Source organism: Vigna umbellata, chromosome 1, assembly GCF_029865625.1.
Source record: "Vigna umbellata cultivar VRB3 chromosome 1, Vumbellata_1.0, whole genome shotgun sequence".
Taxonomy (NCBI): domain Eukaryota; kingdom Viridiplantae; phylum Streptophyta; class Magnoliopsida; order Fabales; family Fabaceae; genus Vigna; species Vigna umbellata.
This window is the reverse complement of record NC_142165.1, coordinates 83,850,801-83,870,831: the sequence shown is the minus strand read 5'-3', so window position 1 is coordinate 83,870,831 and position 20,031 is coordinate 83,850,801. Positions and strand designations below refer to the sequence as shown.

At 31.6% G+C, this 20,031-nt stretch overlaps 2 long non-coding RNA genes and 1 pseudogene across 3 annotated transcripts; 2 read left to right on the top strand and 1 right to left on the bottom strand.

The window, feature by feature from the left end:
- Window positions 1-1,394: 1,394 nt before the first annotated feature.
- Window positions 1,395-4,387, bottom strand: LOC148206630 (uncharacterized). 2 transcript variants are annotated; one of them, XR_015783666.1, is made up of 3 exons: window positions 2,256-2,911; window positions 2,082-2,152; window positions 1,395-2,009 (listed from the first exon to the last, which is right to left on the bottom strand). It is a non-coding gene; the product is annotated as an uncharacterized LOC148206630 (long non-coding RNA). The 2 variants fall into 2 exon arrangements; XR_015783665.1 differs by having other exon boundaries at window positions 2,082-4,387.
- A 5,161-nt stretch (window positions 4,388-9,548) lies between these two features.
- Window positions 9,549-12,166, top strand: LOC148206629 (pentatricopeptide repeat-containing protein At1g11290, chloroplastic pseudogene; annotated as a pseudogene).
- A 4,483-nt stretch (window positions 12,167-16,649) lies between these two features.
- Window positions 16,650-17,849, top strand: LOC148206628 (uncharacterized). The gene is made up of 2 exons (XR_015786175.1): window positions 16,650-17,197; window positions 17,577-17,849. It is a non-coding gene; the product is annotated as an uncharacterized LOC148206628 (long non-coding RNA).
- Window positions 17,850-20,031: the final 2,182 nt, after the last annotated feature.

Here is a 20,031-nt window from a genome sequence, read left to right as displayed (position 1 = left end):
GTATTCTTTTCAAATTTGATGGAGCAAAATCTGATTAATCCTAAATTTTATGAACATAAAACAAAATTATGACTTCTTTTTTAACTTGGAATACCTTTTTATAAAGTATTATTATATAAGCTTATTTAGTTTCATTTTAAATTCGAATTGAATTTTAATTTAACAATCTTTATATATCATATTATTTAATTGATAAACATGGATATTATTATTCCTAATTTGAACAGTTTATATTTATAGCTCTTCACTTTTAAAGTTTTGATCTATTTAATTTTAATTTTAAGTAATAAAATAAGATATTATATTTTTAAAAAATCATGTTTAAATTTCATTATTTAAATTTCTAGACACTCATTTAGTGTAAGTAAAACTTGTTTTTTTCTATTTAATTAGGAAAGTTAATAAAAGAATTCCCCAAACTTTAGGATAAATCATTGAAAGACGGAATTAGGTTAGGAAGTATATCTGTATACAATGTTTTAGAGCGCGATGGAAAATATAAATCACAAAACTCTAAATAATTAAAATAAAACTAAAAAATCTACTTCAGTTTAGGTTGTCAAGAGATGTCACGGTTTACATAAATATGATAATGACAAAGCATAAGAAAAAATTTACTTACATTTTAAAATTTAAATCCAATAATATAAATTTTTTATCTTATCTTCCTTTTTCTTATCGAGTAACAGGTTACACATATCATGGATAATTTTTTTTTTATGATTTTAGTACCAATTAATTTTTTATTATAAAATTAAAAATAATATGATATATATATATATATATATATATATATATATATATATATATATATGTGTTTTTAAATAAAATTAAATTATATTAAATTTAATATCATTATTAACTATAAAAAAATATATTTTTTCTTTTTTAATTTTAGAAATAAAAATTATTCAAATAACTTTTATCTTAAATTTTAGATTTCATAACATTTAAGCATTTTTATCTATTAAAATTTAGTATATTTTATTAAAATTTATTAACTAAAAAAAATTACAATAAATTAAAAAACTCATTTATACATAATTATCCCGTATGTAAATTAGAAATATTTATATTCATTATCAGTAGATATCTTTTTATGATATTTATTTCCTCTTTCTATGTATATAAATATATAAAAAAATATTTTGGTAAATTAAATATCAGCAAGTACATGTATATACAAGATATAGATATTATAATACTTATACTTATCCCGTTAACATACGTATATAAAAAACACGTGTACATGTTATTTGTGAGTATTTTTTTATGAATTATTTTTCTATTTATTATAGATTTTATTTACAATCCCTTGTAAGTATGAATTTATTTATACCACTACTTGAGTGTCGCAATAATCTCTTATATAATATTTAATATTATTGTGAACAACTCATTGTCTAATAAATTAGGGCACAAACACAATATTCCTTTGAATCTAAACTTATAAGTTTCGCTTCAAAACATTTTAGGAAAACTTTAGTAAAAATTTCAATTTGTTTTGCACCAACATCATTCACTGAGAAACTACCCTCAGCTCCTCTCAATTCACTCTCTGCTCACTCAACAGAGAGACCTCCGGAGAAACCAATTTCCTCCATTAAGCACATCACAGAAACCCACCATTCTCCCAACCTTCATCCTCATTCACTCATTTGCCTAGCCTCTGCCCACTCCAACCCTTGTCTTACTCGCAAGCCACCATCAACCAGGATTCAAGAAAAAAAACTTGAACGCAAAGATAGAAGGTAAGTTCTTCTTCTTAAAGCTTTATGGCTTACAAACTATAAATGGTAGATGACTGTGATCTACTCATAATTGGGTTGATATCTGCGTTCATTTGGGTTGATATATGCTTTTGTGTTGGTTTGGTAATGCCTGGCTTTGTCTGCTCGTATTAAGCATGTAATTATATTGTATATACATGATTTGGTTATGCGTACTCTTTGCCAATCATTCATCCCCAACTCCAGCATCATAAACATGGCCTTGCTGTATCCCATCACCTGAAAAACAGAGAATCAATTATCACACGCACACTCCAATGCACGCTCTGTATAGTTAAGCTGTGAAAATACCTTTTCTGTCTCTCCGCTTCGAAGCCACCGAGCAACACGAGCTCTCCTATCTTCCACAGCCTTCAACGCCTCTGTTCATCTCCAATCATCAACAAAATTGAATCATAAAAAACCATAAACACACCACAGCATCAGAATAAAAACCCTAAACCCCCAAACATTGTCTTGGCAAACCTTTATAGCTGTATTCTCTGATAACTAAACAATGGGACCCCTAGAGGTGGTAGGCGCGGTGGCGGTTTCAGGAGTGGCTGCGACGGTGACGGTTTTAGGGGTAGAGGTGGGTTTGGTCGTGGCGGTGGAGGACGTCGAGGCGATGACCGGCGACGACCTTGGCCGTGACCTGTGGCGCTGGTGGTGCCCTGGTTCGAGGCAGCCGGGACCGCTCAAGCGGCGATTGACGGAGGAGCGTGAGAGCTTCTCTAACGCGGGAAGAAGAGAAGGAAAGGAGGGCCTGGCGCTGTGGCCGGCGATGATCCCGGCGGTGAGCGGGGGTGCTTGCGACGGCTTGGGCCGCGACTCGCAATGGTCGGTTTTGATGGAGGCGGCGGCGCGTGTGCGTGAGCGGGCGGACGAGACAAATCCCTCCTTTGGCTGCCTCGTTTGGAAGAGAGACTCTAGGTTTTCTAAATGTTGGAATGAGGGGAGGAATGTGAGAACCCCTAAAGTTTCTGTTGGGAAGCAAAACCCTTGGGCCAGATCCAGATTTTTTTAAAACAAAAAAAACTCTATTCTCCTTTGCACACACCCATCTCCCATTCACACCCCCATTCTGTTTGGGCTTAAGCCCATTCGATTTCTGCTAAACCTCACACCTCATAATTTTTGTTTTATTTCTTCCTTTTATTTAAGTTTGCTTGTATTTTATTTGCACTTTGTTATTCTGTTCTTTTTATTTAATTTTATTTTTTGGCTTTTATTTCATTTTTAAATATCTACCCATTAAATAATACATAAAAACTAAAAAAAAATAATAATAACAAAAATATATTTTAAAGGTTAAGCACACGTGTGTGACTGCTCGCTCGCGACGTTCTTGTGCTAAAAACCTTTTGTCACATTTATGTGTGTCAAAACTTGATCTATATAGAAAGCAAACTCTCCTGGAATAATAACTCCTTAATCTGATTTGAAATCTGATTGTAGTATTGATAGCTTCTTATTCTGGTTTTGGAAACTAACTTAGGAAAGAAATTCTAATGGACGTGTGAGGGCAGTAGCTTGTAAATCAGATTCTGTTTTCGGCTGGATCTATGCTTCAATGGTCGAAAGATAATATTGATTAGGGAATTGAATTTGGGGAAGAGACACGTTCTAACTTATAATGTAGTCAAAGAACTGCTGAAACGTATTGGAGTAGTGATGAATTATTTCTGAAATTTGTTTGTGCAGAAATTTTATGAGATAAGGTTAGTATATATATAATTTAGTGTTAATTGTGTATAATGAAGAAGCACCTTTGTTTATAATATGACTGTGAGTGTATTTAATTGGATTGGAATTTAAAATGTAGTGAGTGGTTTATGTTTTAAGTCAAAGATGCAGGACGTAAGGAATGATTCCTTGGTTAGTCTTTGATGTGGCTATTAAGTGCAGCATGGTTAACCAAATATCCTGTATTAAGTATTGAAGATTAGATGTCTGTGATGACGAGTTGGTTAGAGTTTAACTTTGAGAAATAAAGAATTATCACACCCACTTTTGAACAGTGACCAACATGATAGTTAAAATCTAAGGTGTTAAATTGGTGGTTGGTGACTGAAATCAGAAGTGGCCTTGGTAGCAAAATAAGTGCAGACCAAAATTATTGAAATTAAGTTCATTAAAATTTCTTTTGGGCTACATACAATGTTTAAGTTATATTTTAAAAGTAGTGAAAACTTATTATATCGTTTTACGTGAAAGACAATTTTGATTGGTACATCTTTTATCTTGTTTTTAAAAAGAATTAATAAATAAAATAAAATAATAATAAAAATAAAAATTACAATAATAATAATAATGGTGGATGAATTGCATAGCATTATGTAAAATTTAGACAAATTAAGTTTGGTGAGACTTTCCAGAGTTGGTGTTGTTTTAATGTTTTGTAATTGAATGGATGGAAATTTGATATTTTCACGTGATAGAAGGAGATGGCTTCTTTCATTTTAATTGTTCTTATTGAAATTTTATATCTTATTTGAATTGATTAAACTTGGATATATATATATATATATTTGTTTGAATAACTAAATATGAATACTTTCTTTAGTAAGTATTGGTAAATATTTGTTGGTTGGACTTTTATTATACAAGGAGTAACAAGTATGATATATCTCCAGAGCTTGCTCTACCACGGAGAAAGGTGCAACCAGGAAACAGAGAGAAGGAAAGGAAAAGTGCAGGAAACAGAGAAGGAAAGGAAAACTGCAAAAGAGGTGTGAAACTAAACTTTTATTTTTCTGAAAACTTACAACTATTGTTTCCCTAAGGCTATGTTATTGTTTAACATGTGGTATTGGTTTTGTTTAACATAGACTGAGTAACTAACATACAAATATCTATAGTTTTATAATGATGAGGTGTACTATTTCATAGGGTTTTTCTATTCATGGTTGTATCATCTGTTTTAATCCCAGTTGTGCTTCTTGATTTTTGTATGATGTTACCTATGTTATCTTATGTATTGGGTTATATCAAATTGATGGGGAATGATTGAATCTGACATATGCAAGCTATTGGTTCATGTTAGTTTATGGACCACAAAAGGAATAGAAAATTAGGATAATCTATTATTTTTTAATAAAATCATAAAGTTACATACAGATTTTTCTGTATGTAATTACATCTTTAATTATATACAGATTTTATATACGAATATTTTCGTATGTAATTACATTTTTAATTACATAGAGATTTTACATACAGATTTTTTCGTACGTAATTACATACGAATATTATATACAAATTTTTCTGTATATAATTACATACAAAAAAATCCGTATATAAATTATATACGGATATATCCGTATATAACTTATCTACGATAGTTTTATATACGGATTTTCGTTTGTATGTAAGCTGTATGTAACTAAGTGTTATATATGAATTTTGGGCTTTATATACGGATTTTGGCTATATGTAATTCAATTTTTTCTTGTAGTACTATATGCGTAAAATGCATATGGACATTTACAAATCATTACAGGAAAGAGGTGCCGAGAAAGAGAAGATATTGATCATGGAACTTCTGCACAAAGAGTTGGAGAAGGAAATAGCAAGGATTCTCAAGGCTAATCCATACCCTTTTTTGTGGTATAGAATTTTCTTGATCAACCTTTTTTTGTCTTCGTTTGCTAGTTGAAAAAACTGATGAAGTGTACTGCGAATATCATTTGCAGATCCCACCAAAACCATGATAGTTAGAAAGTTGATTAACTGGTTGAATACTCAAATTTATATAAAGGTCCAAATTAACTGGTTGAGCACGATACCACGCCTTACGTATCTGTAAGTTATTTCATTTGCATTCAACTCAGTTTATGCATTGATTGTTCGGATTCTAAAATGCTTTCACGGTAATAGCTCATGGGAAATGCTCTTTTTCTTTGATTTCAGTTTCAATTTTTATATTTGCAGTTTCCATCAACTTTGTTTTCCTTCATTCTCCTGTTGCTTTTTAGTGCTGGTTTGGTATCATTCTAAGAGCAGGAAGCACTTCAACCTCAAGTTTGAAAAATGTTTATTACTGGTTTTTTCTTCTATTTATATTAATATATGTTTTGGTTTTGAAGGTCAAATTTCCTAGTTGAAGGAGAAAAACAACTAAAAAACAACATTACAATATAAGTGGAGACCATAGGCAAAATAATTGGACAGTATCCTTCAAAATTTTGTACATGCTCTGAACTAAAAACAACCAAGATTCATTCACTAATCAAGGTTATGTGCTCCCATTCTACATCATATATCATCTAACTCACCACATCCCAACACAAAGGTCAAACTTTGTGATTGAAAGAAAAGAAAAAGTGGAAAACAACACTCCAACGTAAGTGGAGAACATAGGCAAAATAAGTGGGTAGCAGCCCACAAAATTTCGTACAGACTTTGAACAATTTAATACAACCAAGGTTCATTCACCAACCAAGGTTGAAGGAAAAAAAACTGAAAAACAACATTACAATATAAGTGGAGACCATAGGCAAAATAATTGGGCAGTAGCCTACAAAATTTTGTACATGCTCTGAATTGAAAACAACCAACATTCATTCACTAATCAAGGTTATGTGCTCCCATTCTACATGATACATCATCTAACTCACCACATCCCAACACAGAGGTCAAACTTTGTGATTGAAGGAAAAGAAAAAGTGGAAAACAACACTCCAAGGTAAGTGGGGAACATAGGCAAAATAAGGGGTAGCAGCCCACAAAATTTTGTACAAACTCTGAACAATTTAATACAACCAAGGTTCATTCACCAACCAAGGTTATGTGCTTACAGTCTACCACACACATCATCTAAGTCACCACATCCCAACACATATCGGTCAAATTTCTTTGTTGGAGGAAAAAAAACTGAAAAACAGCATTGCGACGTAAGTGGACACCATAGGCAAAATAAGTGGGTAGTAATCCATAGAATTTTGTACACACTTGAACAATTGAATACAACCAAGGTTCGTTCACCAAGCAAGGTTATGTCTTTCCAATCTACCACATACATCATCTAACTCACCACATCCCAACACAAAGAGGTCAAATTTCATTGTTAAAAGAAAAAAAAACTAAAAAACAACACTGCAACATAAGTGGACACCATAGGCAAAATAAGTGGGTAGCAACGCACATAATTTTGTACAGCCTCAAAAGAATTCAATAAAACATTTGGATGTTGTTCATGAAAAATAATCAATGACCGTCTTCCACAGAACATTTGGCTTATTTGAATAGAAAGTGCTTTAGTAGCCTCATTTTATTGACACATAAACTATGAAACCACACAACAAAGATAAGTATAAAGCAATGTACAAAAAATTTGGTATTTGTGTTGGATTTTTTTCACTTACATTAACATGATATAATTTGAGTAGATGAACAAGATTTGCACATCTTTAAACCAATTTTCAATTAAAACTCATACAACTGATAACAACAGAAATTTGCACAATAAATTAAAATTAATGTAATGCCAAATTTTACAAAATCACTTACGGTTACAAATGTTTTCACTAAACTTTACAACAATGTGTAAAAGAACAATTTAACAAATTAATGTTCTTTTACTAAAGTGTACAACGATGTCAACTTTTTGTATATATTTCAGTCCCTTTCACTCCCATAACTGGGAAATGGGGTTCTAATATCATGACTCTTGAACCACATTTGTAGTCTAGTCTTCATTTGCATATACATATTGTTTTACTCTAAACCTCATCTTCAACCAGCATGTTGTCGTGGTGATGTTCAACCGACATAGCATCACCACAACAAATGTTGTCTACTGTAGGAAATTCACACTCATCAACACTTCCACCAACATCTTTCTCCACATTATTTGTGGCCTTATCTTTAGTCCTTTCTTCAACCAATTTCTATAACTTACTAACAAAAACTTCGAGTTTACAAATAACCCTTTCTTATTCTTGTACAACACGGATGAGGTGTTCCTTGTGTTTCCTATTTTGTTTTTTAAATCCAACACCATATTTTTCAAATGCTACTTTGACAATAGAATAGCACAACTCTTCTTTGGACATACCAACACAACAACAACCTGAAAAATAAAGTAACAATTTATTAAGGGAATAAAATTATATAAAATAAATACAACAATAGGAAAATAACTACTCCCGCAGCCTTTTCCAAAGCACTCATGTTAAAAGTGTCACCTACTTTTACATTAATCCAATACTACTATTGTGGAAATTTAGTTATTCGGAAATTGTACTTTTGGTTGGAAGTTACAAAATGATCTCAAAACCATAACTAAAACATTAACAAAATCACACAACTAAATCATATAGCATCGTACAATATAAAAAATTTCCATTTAAATCACAAGTACATACACATCATTCACCTACAATAAGTAAATGCAACCAACAACATAGAAGTGAGTTTTGGTTTTTTCATTCTTCAATGTTATTGAAGCATGCACAAACTCTCCACATAAACTAAACTACTCCAATTATAATTACCAACACACTGTAAGTTGTCAAGAACGTCAAGAATGTTAAAAAGAATCAGAAAAACTATTCCATTACGATTTGGCAGCAAATACTTAGATATCCTTATCAAAATATAAATCTTACAAAAATATTTTATAGGAAAATTTGGATGTTCTTCCAACAAAAAATCATGTGACACTAACATCAACTTTTGCACAACTAAAGTACTTTCTAGACTCACTATCTAAACCAACCTTATTTAAATCAATTTTTTCTCCCACCACTCACGCCTAACCCTAAACATGCATCTAATAATTAAATTCAACAACTTTGTTCTCGAAAGAAAAGTCACCCTCCTCTCAACCCATCTACCACATAACATAGATAAGACATTCTTACCAATCTTAACGGAATCGTGCTACCCTGTCAACCAATCAAAGGGTGTGTTTTCAATAAAAGTTTTTTGTTCCATACTTGACCTTTGATTTAAAGCACCAAGTAACTTTGTTTTACAACAATGGCAGAAAGACAGCTACAAAAACAATATTCCTTTTAAGTCATATACACAAATCACCAAAATTGTTAGTATTACCATACAAACACACATATCTTCCTACCATGACTACATTGAGCAAGTTCATGACCTTTGTCCATTTCGATAAAAAAACGTCTAACCCCAAAATAGAGAAACACAACAAACACAAGGAACAATGCTTGGTCGAAAAAGGATGACCAACAACGAAAAGTAATCTACCATCGAACAATGAGGTCGTGACTCCAAACAAAGCACTACAAAGCTAAAAGGATTCGCTCTTGACCTAGATTTTGAGGGCTAAAACTTCATAATATCACTTCTCAATCACCAGCAAACACAGACCAACCACAAATCACGTCAGAAGGAAGTAACAAAGAACAAACTCGCCACCAAGAGATTTTATGTAACCAAGCTCAATGACCTAAGTTTTGCGAACAAGGAACGAAAAGTCGAAACTTTGAAACGCTTGTGCCACGCTTTCGTTCTTCCCACGTTTCATTTTCACGTCAGTACAAAAATAATTCAAAAATATAATTATCTGGACCAACCATTGAGCAACACGTGGTCAGAATTGTGTGTAAATATATCGTTTTCGTTAAAAGTTCGTGATATATACTTGTTTTTGACTAAAAAGTACTTTTTGCCAAATATTTAAATTCTCAACTATGTAATAATAATGGTTATATCATATTTATACGGCAGAAGAAGCCGAATTGAAGTAAGCTAGGTCGTTTAACAGAGCGCCTAACTTGAACTCTAACTAAAATTTTCTTTCTCATTTATGGTTTGTTGATGCCTTTATTATATTTCCATCTCAGAGACACATTTGCGAAGACCAGGATCCACTGCAGGTGCAGGTGTATGTGCAACTCTGCACCATCCCCAACACTTGTTTCTCTTCATTATGCCCCATTCAACCAACCTCTTTCAATTTTCTACTCACTCTTGCATCAATTCTCAAACACCCTTATCCATGTCAAGTCCATCCATGCTCAGATTATTAAGAATTGGGTATCAACTGAAAACTATCTTGCCGCAAAACTCATCAGGGTCTACTCTGATTTGGGTTTTATTTGCCCTGCCCGCAAGGTGTTTGATCAATGTTCTTTACAAGGTACAGCTGTTTGCAATGCCATGATGGCTGGGTTACTGAGGAACCAGCAACACGTGGAGGTTCCCAAGTTGTTCAAAATTATGGTGTTTGGTGATTTAGAAATCAATAGTTACACGTGCATGTTTGCTCTCAAGGCATGCACCAACTTGTTGGATGATGAAATTGGTATGGAAATAGTTATGACAGTGTTTCGAAGGGGGTTTCATGTGCATCCCTATGTTGGTAGTTCAATTGTTAACTTTTTTGTCAAGTGTGGTTATCTTGATGATGCGCGAAAAGTATTTGATGGAATGCCGGAAAAGGATATTGTATGCTGGAATTCTATCATTGGTGGTTATGTGCAGGAGGGATTCTTCAGGGAGGCAATTAAACTGTTCCTTGCGATGATTGGTGGTGGGTTAAGGCCGAGTCCAGTGACAATGGTGAGCTTACTCAAAGCGTGTGGAGAGAGTGGACTTAAAAAACTAGGAACCTCTGCTCATGGTGTTCTCATTGCTTTAGGCATGGGGAATGACGTATTTGTGCTTACTTCGTTGGTTGATATGTATAGCAATTTAGGTGACACAGACATTGCTGCTTTGGTTTTCAATGGCATGTTCAATAGAAGTTTGATTTCGTGGAATGCTATGATTTCAGGATATATTCAAAATGGTTTGATACCTGAATCTTTTGCACTCTTTCGTAGACTAATCCAAAGTGGTTCTGGGTTTGATTCTGGGACCTTGGTGAGCCTCATTCGAGGATGTTCTCAAACATCTGACTTGGAAAATGGAAGAATCCTCCATGCTTGTATTATAAGAAAAGGAATTGAATCGAACATAGTTTTGTCCACTTCAATTGTTGACATGTATTCTAAATGTGGTGCCATAAAGCTAGCAACTATTGTTTTCGGAAGAATGGAGAAAAGGAATGTAATTACATGGACTGCCATGCTGGTGGGTTTATCTCAAAATGGCTATGCAGAGGATGCCCTTAAATTATTTTGTCAAATGCAAGAAGAAAAAGTTCCCGCCAATTCTGTCACTCTTGTTAGCCTTGTGCATTGTTGTGCCCACCTAGGATCCCTCAAGAAAGGAAGGAGTGTCCATGCTTATTTGATCCGACATGGCTATGCATTTGATGCAGTTAATATGTCAGCATTGCTTGATATGTATGCCAAGTGTGGTAAAATTCGCTCTGCTGAGAAGTTATTCAATAATGGATTCCATTTAAAAGATGTTATACTGTGTAACACTATGATTATGGGTTATGGAATGCATGGTCTTGGGCATTATGCTCTATCTTTATACGATAGAATGATAGAGGAAAGTCTCAAGCCAAGTCAAACAACATTTATTTCTTTGCTAACAGCTTGCAGTCACTCGGGCCTTGTTGAAGAGGGTAAGGCTTTGTTCAACTGTATGGAACGGGATCATAATATTAAGCCTCAGGACAAACACTATGCTTGTGTTGTGGATCTTCTTAGTCGAGCAGGCCGCCTCAAGGAAGCAGATGCTCTGGTGAAACAAATGCCCTTCCAACCCAGCACAGATGTGTTTGAAGCTTTGCTCAGCGGTTGCAGAACCCATAAGAATATTAACATGGGGATACAGATAGCAGATAGATTAATTTCCTTAGATTACTTGAACTCTGGAATTTATGTCATGTTATCAAATATTTATGCTGAAGCAGGAAGATGGGAATCAGTGAATTACATACGAGGCCTCATGAGGATGCAGGGTCTAAAAAAGGTACCTGGATATAGTTTGATAGAAATAGGGAATCGGGTATACACATTTTTTGCTAGTGACGATTCACATCCTCGTTGGTCAGATATTTATCAAGTATTAGAAAATTTGAGACTCGAGGTGGAGGCAGAAGGTTACATTCCTGATACTAGTTGTGTTCTTCGTGATGTAAATGAGCCAATGAAGGTTAAGTTACTCTGGGGACACAGTGAGAGACTAGCCATTGCATTTGGTCTTTTAAGCACTCCATATGGAAGCTTGATTAGGATCACAAAAAATCTTCGTGTATGTGTTGACTGTCATACTATTACCAAATACATATCAAAAATAGTTCAGAGGGAAATTATAGTCAGGGATGCTAATCGTTTCCATCACTTTGTTAATGGGAAATGCTCATGTAATGACTACTGGTAATGAGGACTTATTGAAAAGTTTTGAGCAAAAGTAACAAAAGCTTCCTTAATGAGAATGAACATGACTAATGTCACCCCTTTGGTACCCTTCTATTCATTACATGCTTATAATAAGAGAACTATAGTTATTTCATCGTTTAACTTTACCAACCAGTCAATTGTGTTAGTGCGGTGTGTTGTAATTCTTTTTTTACATATGTGGGAATCACTTTAGAAATTCCATACTTTGGTAGTTGTGTAGGTAACATGGGAGTTGGTGAACTTGACAATCGTCTCAATTAGTTAATCATGGCAAGAACATTAGAACTCTTTGGAGATTTGGTAAACTCCTGAAGTCCTCTCTATTTGAATGTTGTATTTCAGTATTTGAAGTTTTCATTTAAAAACTCTTTTATGTACTTTGTATGAACATATGAAACTAGGGGGACAATGACGTAGTTTTTAAAAGTAAAGATTAAAGAAAACACTTTAATTTTAAATGAATTTTTTGGGTTAACATAATTTTATAAGAAATACTGGACAATTTAGTTTTTAAGAGAGTTTGACAGTTTCAAATTATTTTTTAATGTTAATTTTTTAAGAATTCTAAATATTTTTTATTTTTACAGATGTTGTCTTCCAATAGCCACACTAAATATATATATATATATATATATATATATATATATATATATATTATATATATATATATATAATATTATAATATAATTTCTATTTGGAAGGACCTAGTTGGAGAATTAATTTCCAAAAGTGGAATATCTTGGAATTGAATATCTAACAAGTTTACAAAAGTGTAATATTTCAGAAATGAATACTCAAGAAGTTTATAATTACGCGCATATATCTACATTCCTCTTATTATAATAATAAATTACTATTATTATAATGAAAATTGTTGAAATAAAAAATATTATTAAATTATAAAGTAATTTTTATACAAGATAATTATAAAAATAAATAATTTTGAAAGATTTTCTATATCACGTTTAGTATAAAATTACTAAATAAAATATTATAAATTCTGATAATACATAACATATAACATATAGATAGAAAATATCAAATCAATGGAAGGAACATTCCTAAAATCCTAACATCCCTCACTTGAGTTAGGATAAATCAATCCTAACATCCCTCAAATCCATCTTTATCTCTCCAAATCACTAGAAAAGAACAAAGTTATCAGTCACCTTTCCATCCCCTTCAACAGTAAATCCAATGGAAGGAACAACATTAGTGTCTACATTCAATTGCCAAATATGTATTCTATTTCTTTTTTATAGCAACTTTTCTTCCCTTTTCACAAAGTTAAAACAAATTCCACAGTTAATTTAATGAAACTTGGATATAAAAATTACTAAGTATAAGCATTAACGTTTCTCTATGGTTATATGCTGAAACTTTTGGTTTGAACTGGAATCAATCTTCAATTATGGTCTTAGAAAACAACCTCTAGATGATGAAATAAAGTACTACTTACACATGTGCCAACAAATTAATGTCAAATTAAATCTCTTCTCCACACGGAACGAATTGTCATCGTGCCTTTCAAATTTCATGAATCCTTCAATCCACATCGCGATTACCGTTTGAAGATATCTAAATCCAGACTATTACCCTAAACTTTAAATGCAGAAAGTCTACATGACCCCGGTAAGGAACTTGTAACATCTATGATCAAGTGTGGGAAAAACCGTTTATATTGCAAAAAAAAAAAATTAATCAACTCGTAAATAAAAATCTAAATCCTTTAAAAACTATTTAAACGAAAATTCGAAACAACGACTTACAATCCAAAGAAAACAGCAAATCATTCAAAATATAGGAAAAATCAACAACTTTCAAAATAACTCAAAAAAAAATCATTTTCTTGATAACTTTGATGCTTTAAGTTTCTGCTTGATTATCATTTATTTCTATATAACAACACGAGTTATATGATCATCACACAAACACAAGCAACCAAGAGTGAACTAATAGAATAAACATTAAAATATCAATACAACATTCATATCTCAGTTATCAAGTCCTTAATGCAATCTCATCACAACAAACAATATCAATACATACTAAGACTATAACTTGCAATACAATATCAAATCATATTCTCCCTTAAAAGCGAATCATGATCAACCCATTAGATTTACACCACCTGTCATTTAAAGGAAACCAGTGTCATTACTAACAATCTCTATAAACATATGTCAACTTCAATACTTCATCGTACAATTCATGTTTATCAAAACAGATCGATTCGAGTGGTCTTCCACCACAACTTCAGACCTATCTCCTCTGCTCCTAAGGCTTATGAGTAAAACTTCAATATGCTCCCATCAGCACTAAACTCAATATGACTTGGAAACCTACAGGTGAAACATCCATCCCTTTCTACCCCCTCAAAAGAAAAAAGGGTAGCACTTGAATCTCAATCTCTTCTACCGCCCCATCATGGATGAAAAAACTCATCTCTTCTACAGCCTCTTAAAGACGAAGAGATTCTTCTCTTTCACCGCCTCTTAAAGATGAAGAGATTCACCTTTCTACCCACTCACAAGAGGAAAGTTACCAACGCATATTAAGGAAGCATAAAAAGAAGTCATACCCAAACACATAAACACCATTCTATCTCATGGTCGGTTAAGTACCGTGACACTCTCGTTAAGCTAAACCACAATCACGAAAACAATTGCCACACATTTTGTAGCTACATACAAAGCACTCCCGCATAATAACATTATCAAGATATTAAAAACCACATATATGACAAAAATACAAAGTCAACTAAAACACATGATAAGTCAACTATGCACTAACCACATCTCCTTTTTTCAAGATACATCTATCAAATGATGACAAACTCATTCATCTCCCAAAGTGGACTCTGAAGTACTTGAAAAATACTAGAAAGGGGGTTGAATAGTGCTAATGGAAAACTTTTTGCAACCTTTCCGATTTAGCACGTTATCAAACTCTGAAATTTTCTTTTAATAGCTTAAACGCTCGACTTGATAAATATGAATAAACGATAACAGTTTTTAACGTGTTATTCATAATACATCCTGTAGTGTTTTGTAAGAACTTCTCTTGTGAAAAATAAATGTTTAACTTAGAAGATTCTTGTGTTTAGACCTAAAGCACAACTTCAAGTTTTTGTAAGAGAATCGTTTAGATAAGAGATAATTGCACAAGTATTTTTATACTTGTTCGCTCCAACTAAACTACATCATGTCTTCTTCACACAATTACAAATGAGTATTAGCCAATCTCTAGTATTCACTACTCCTAGTTTTTAAGTATTCACACAACTCTTAGTTTGAGTATTCGCACCACTCTAATACTCAATAACCTTAGTTAAAAGTTCCTTGTATTCACACTATTTCTGGTACTCAACAATCCTAATCGATATTTCTTTTGAGTATTTGCTCCACTCCTAATACGTTGGAACCTTACTAAGATTCCTCAACTCAAACTAAATTCAATAGTAAATATTTTAATTCTCTTCAAAATTGCAATCAACTATTGCTTACAAGTAGTTCAAATTATATCTTTCAAATAAAATATGACTACAATACAGTATTTCTTTTCTCTTTTACTCTTCTCTTCTCTTCTTCTCTTCTATTTAAAGTTTCATAAATATAATATTCCTAAAGTTCCTGTGTGCTTCCTCCTATATAATATACCTACCATATTTTTTATGTGTTTGGATAAGATAATTTAAGAGAATAATTTATTTATCTCATAAATTTAAAATTCTTTGAAGCAAAATAAATTGTTTGTATGAGAAACATTAAAAAAAATGTGAAATTAAGAAATTTTAAAAAGGAAATAAAACACCTGAATTTAAAATTCATTAAAAAAAATTAAAATTTCATAACTAATCACTTTCTCTTTATACACGTTATAAACACATGCATATTGAACAAAAAAGTTAAATTATAAATATTATTTAAATATTCAAATTTGACTAATAACTTTAGTAAATTTTAATTTTAAAATACATATTTTTGAAATGAAATATTTTCTTGAGAGAGAAATTTAATTACTTTATCTCTAAAACTAGAAAATTAAAATATAAAATACTTTAATTACTCTATCCAAATAAAATATCTAAAAAATAAAGAAAATATAATTAAAAATAATTCGAATATAATGCATTTGAACTTTTTAAAAATTTTTGGATCTCTCCTCCCAACAAAGAAATTAGTCTATTTTTTAATTTGCAGTTCTTAACTAGTGTTTGAATCTAACGGTTTTGCATGAACTACATTTTCAACGCCAAACAAAAGATTCACGTTTTGGTATTTTTCTTAAATAGAAAATTTACTTGAGTAGTGATTTCCGTGATAAAAGCTTAAACTAATATTAAAAAAAATTGAATTTCGAATTATAGAACAATATCCACATCTAAGATATTGGACCTATATTTTCTTCTAAAATATATAACTGTATTTAAAAGAGGTGAATGTGCAACACGATGGAATGTTTTTTGTGTGATGAAAAGTGTTTGTAATAATTAATTGAAATTAAGCGAATAAAATGGAAAGGATAAGATATGAGTCACTGGTCATCAAATGTAAACCATCAAAAAGCATCACAAACAACTAATTGTGGGCCACGTCTCAAGTTAATCAACAACCGTCGCTAGAAAAGAAAAATAGCATATTTTAGGGGAGGTTATTTTGCGACGGTGTTTACGAAAGACAGAAGCTATGTTTTTATTTTTTAATTTTTTAAAACTTTTCGAAGTTATACAGAAACCGTCCATAATATTTAATTTATTTATTTTTACGAATATTTTCTCAGTCTTTTTTTCTGTCTTTTCTTGAGCCTTTCTTTACGTACGTCTTATTTTCTGAATTCATTTTCCCCAACCCTACTTCTTTCCCGCGTCGTTTATCTACGTTTCTGGGATTTCAGTTCGCGTCTCAAAGGCTTATCTTCGCGTCTTAAAGCCTTCGCGTCTCGAACTTTGTTCTTCACGTTTTCTGGATTTCAAACAAGGTGTGGAGTTCTCGCGCAAGGAGCATGGCAAAGGAGGAGGTTTGGGTTCAGTTTTGGTAGAGAGGAAACTCAAGTTTCGGCAGCCAGGCGCGACCTTCAACCTCAACGTCGCGCTGTGGGTACCACGGCGGTGACGTCTTCGCGACACGGGGATGGGCTTCGCCAGATAAGGTTCGAATCGTGTTCTTTTTTTCTGATTCTTGTGATTTGGGGGTTATGGTTTCGAAGGGGATTTTGAAAATTCGTGTTTTCTATAATTTATGAAAACTGGTGAACCTTATCATTCTTCAAACCTAAACTTGTGGAGTGGTAGATCTTGAAAGTAGGCACTTTATGAGTGGCAGGCTTGTTGGACAGTTGGCAGTTGATTTTGATGAATGTTCTTCTACTTCTACTTGTGTTGCAGTTAAGAGGATGGATATTGGATCGATGGAGTATAGCTGTAGATTATTTTACTTACTAAAATGCTTTATGTTTTATTAAATTTTCATATATTATTTTTGTTGTCTGTTCAAGTTGGATTGACTTTAGTCTCTCTTGTTGGTTGTAGGGAGGTACATGTTTCGACCATGGTGTTTGTATGCAAAAGCAACAATTGATCACTGGAACATTATGATGATCGAGCTTGAATTGATGGGTTTACAAGGACATGAAGAATTGAAATGGGTGCTAGGTGAGCAAATGGTGTGTGGTGTGCAAGTTTAGGTACTAGTGGATATGATAATATATTATAAGTCATGTGTTATAACTGATAATCATCTTAGTTATGGTTGAACTGTGATAATGTACTTTGAAAATTGATTGATGTTATTAGACTCGTCAATTTGGCTCCTCTAATATGGTTTGGTCCTGACCCACGTGGGTTGGGGCCAAAAAAACCCACAGGACCAAAAAGCCCCTCATAGAAAAAGCCCATAGGGCCAAAATATATATAAAAGTCCTGTGGGTTAGGACTAATCCATGGACTTTTTTTAGAAATTTTTTTATTTTAAATACAAAAAAAAGTGTAATTAATTCTAATTTGTTGCAAGTCTAAGTGTTATAATTTCTATAAATGATCCAATTATATTTGATAGACCAAAATTATCTAATTATCTTTTTTATTATATAAAATAAATATTTATTTTTCGTACTTAAAATTCTATAAATAATCTTGTTTGAATATATAAACTATATATTGAATTTAAATTATGATATAATATTTCGTTTTTTTAGAAGTTCTAATCTTCGACAACAATTCCATTTTTCCACATACACTGCTTCACACCTATAATAATCCAGATTTCTTCTGCCAAAAATTAAACAAATAATTAATTTGGCCCAAAATACAAACAATAAAAAGATAATGTAAAAAAAACAGAAATCCAAAGAAAACTCATGTTGAAAGACAAAAGAATAGAAAATTCCAATAATTTAAGTGACTACTAATTAAATTCTTTCAATTTATTTTATACTTTGCAAAAAAAAAATTGTCATAAGAATTATCTTATATCATTAGCAAAGCAAATAAAAAAAAGCATTTATACAAGCCAAATTAAGACTAGAAATCATCAAATTCATATTAGAGATCTTTATTTAAATTACAACTTATCATTTACTATAAAAACTGTATTTATAGAAAATAATTATATTTATCATCCATGAAACTCATATTGCAATGAATATAAATAACTTTTATTAATTTTATAAATAATTTTTTGTTATAAATAATTATTTTAGTTTATCAAAATAGTAAGTTTTAGAAATAATTAAATAAATAATAACATTTAATTTACAAAATATTACCAACAGAATAAAATTAATAAGATAATTATTTTAATTAAAATATATATTTAATAAAATAATAACGTTTAAGTCAATTTTAATTTATGGAAAACAATTATTTTTACTTCTTTATTTTATATATATATATATATATGGGTTTGCTAACGCGCGTACACCTATTTTTTCAGTTGGTACATTTTAGCAATGTGTACCGGGTTTTAGTAAACAAAAATATCCTTATATATCATGGATTCTAAGTTTTAAAGTTAAGGGTATTTTAATAATTTTCATTCTCAAAACTAAAAAAAAATTTAATAATTTTCATTCTCAAAACTAAAAAAAAAAAAAGAAACCCCCCAAACCCTTACTCACCTCTCTCATTCCTCTCAACCCTTTCTCTTTCCTCTTTCTCACTCCAATCTTCTCTCTGTCATCCCCTACTGTAGCCCCAATTGAAAAAATCAGAAACACTTGTCGTTAAACAATCTTACAAAAAAATGATTTTATAATAAGTTTTCATCTTATAATTTTTGTCTTATCTAATTTTATCCAATTTTCACAAGAATAAAGGAATTGGTAATTGACCTGGAAAAAAATCAGAAATACTCACTGTTAAACAATTTCTTACAAAAAATGATTTTATAATGAGTTTTTATTTTATAATTTTTGTCTTATCTAATTTTATCTAATTTTCACAAGCATAATGACATCAAAGGAATTTGTACAAAAAATGACTTTATAATGAATTTTCATTTTATAATTTTTGTCGTATATAATTTTATCTAATTTTCACAAGCATAATGACATCCGAAAGAATTGGTAATTGGCCTGGAGGGTTTTTTTTAGATATGATGATTCAACAAATACAGATGATGAAATTAGAGAGGTTAGTGAAGATGGTGAAATTGAAGAGATCTTGAATGAACCTTTGCCTTGAAGGTGAATATGTCAATGACTCAACTCTTTATAAAGGCAAATTTTTTAAAGGCAAGTGTTTCTGATTTTTTTCAATTGGGGCTACAGTAGGGATGACAGAGAAAATGTTGGAGTGAGAGAGATGAAAAAGAAAGGATTGAGAGCAATGAGAGAGGTGAGTAAGGGTTTGGGGGGTTTCTTTTTTTTTTTAAGTTTTGAGAATGAAAATTATTAAAATACCCTTAACCTTAAAACTTGGAATCCATAATATATAAGGATATTTTTGTCTACTAAAATCTGACACACATTATATATATATTATATAT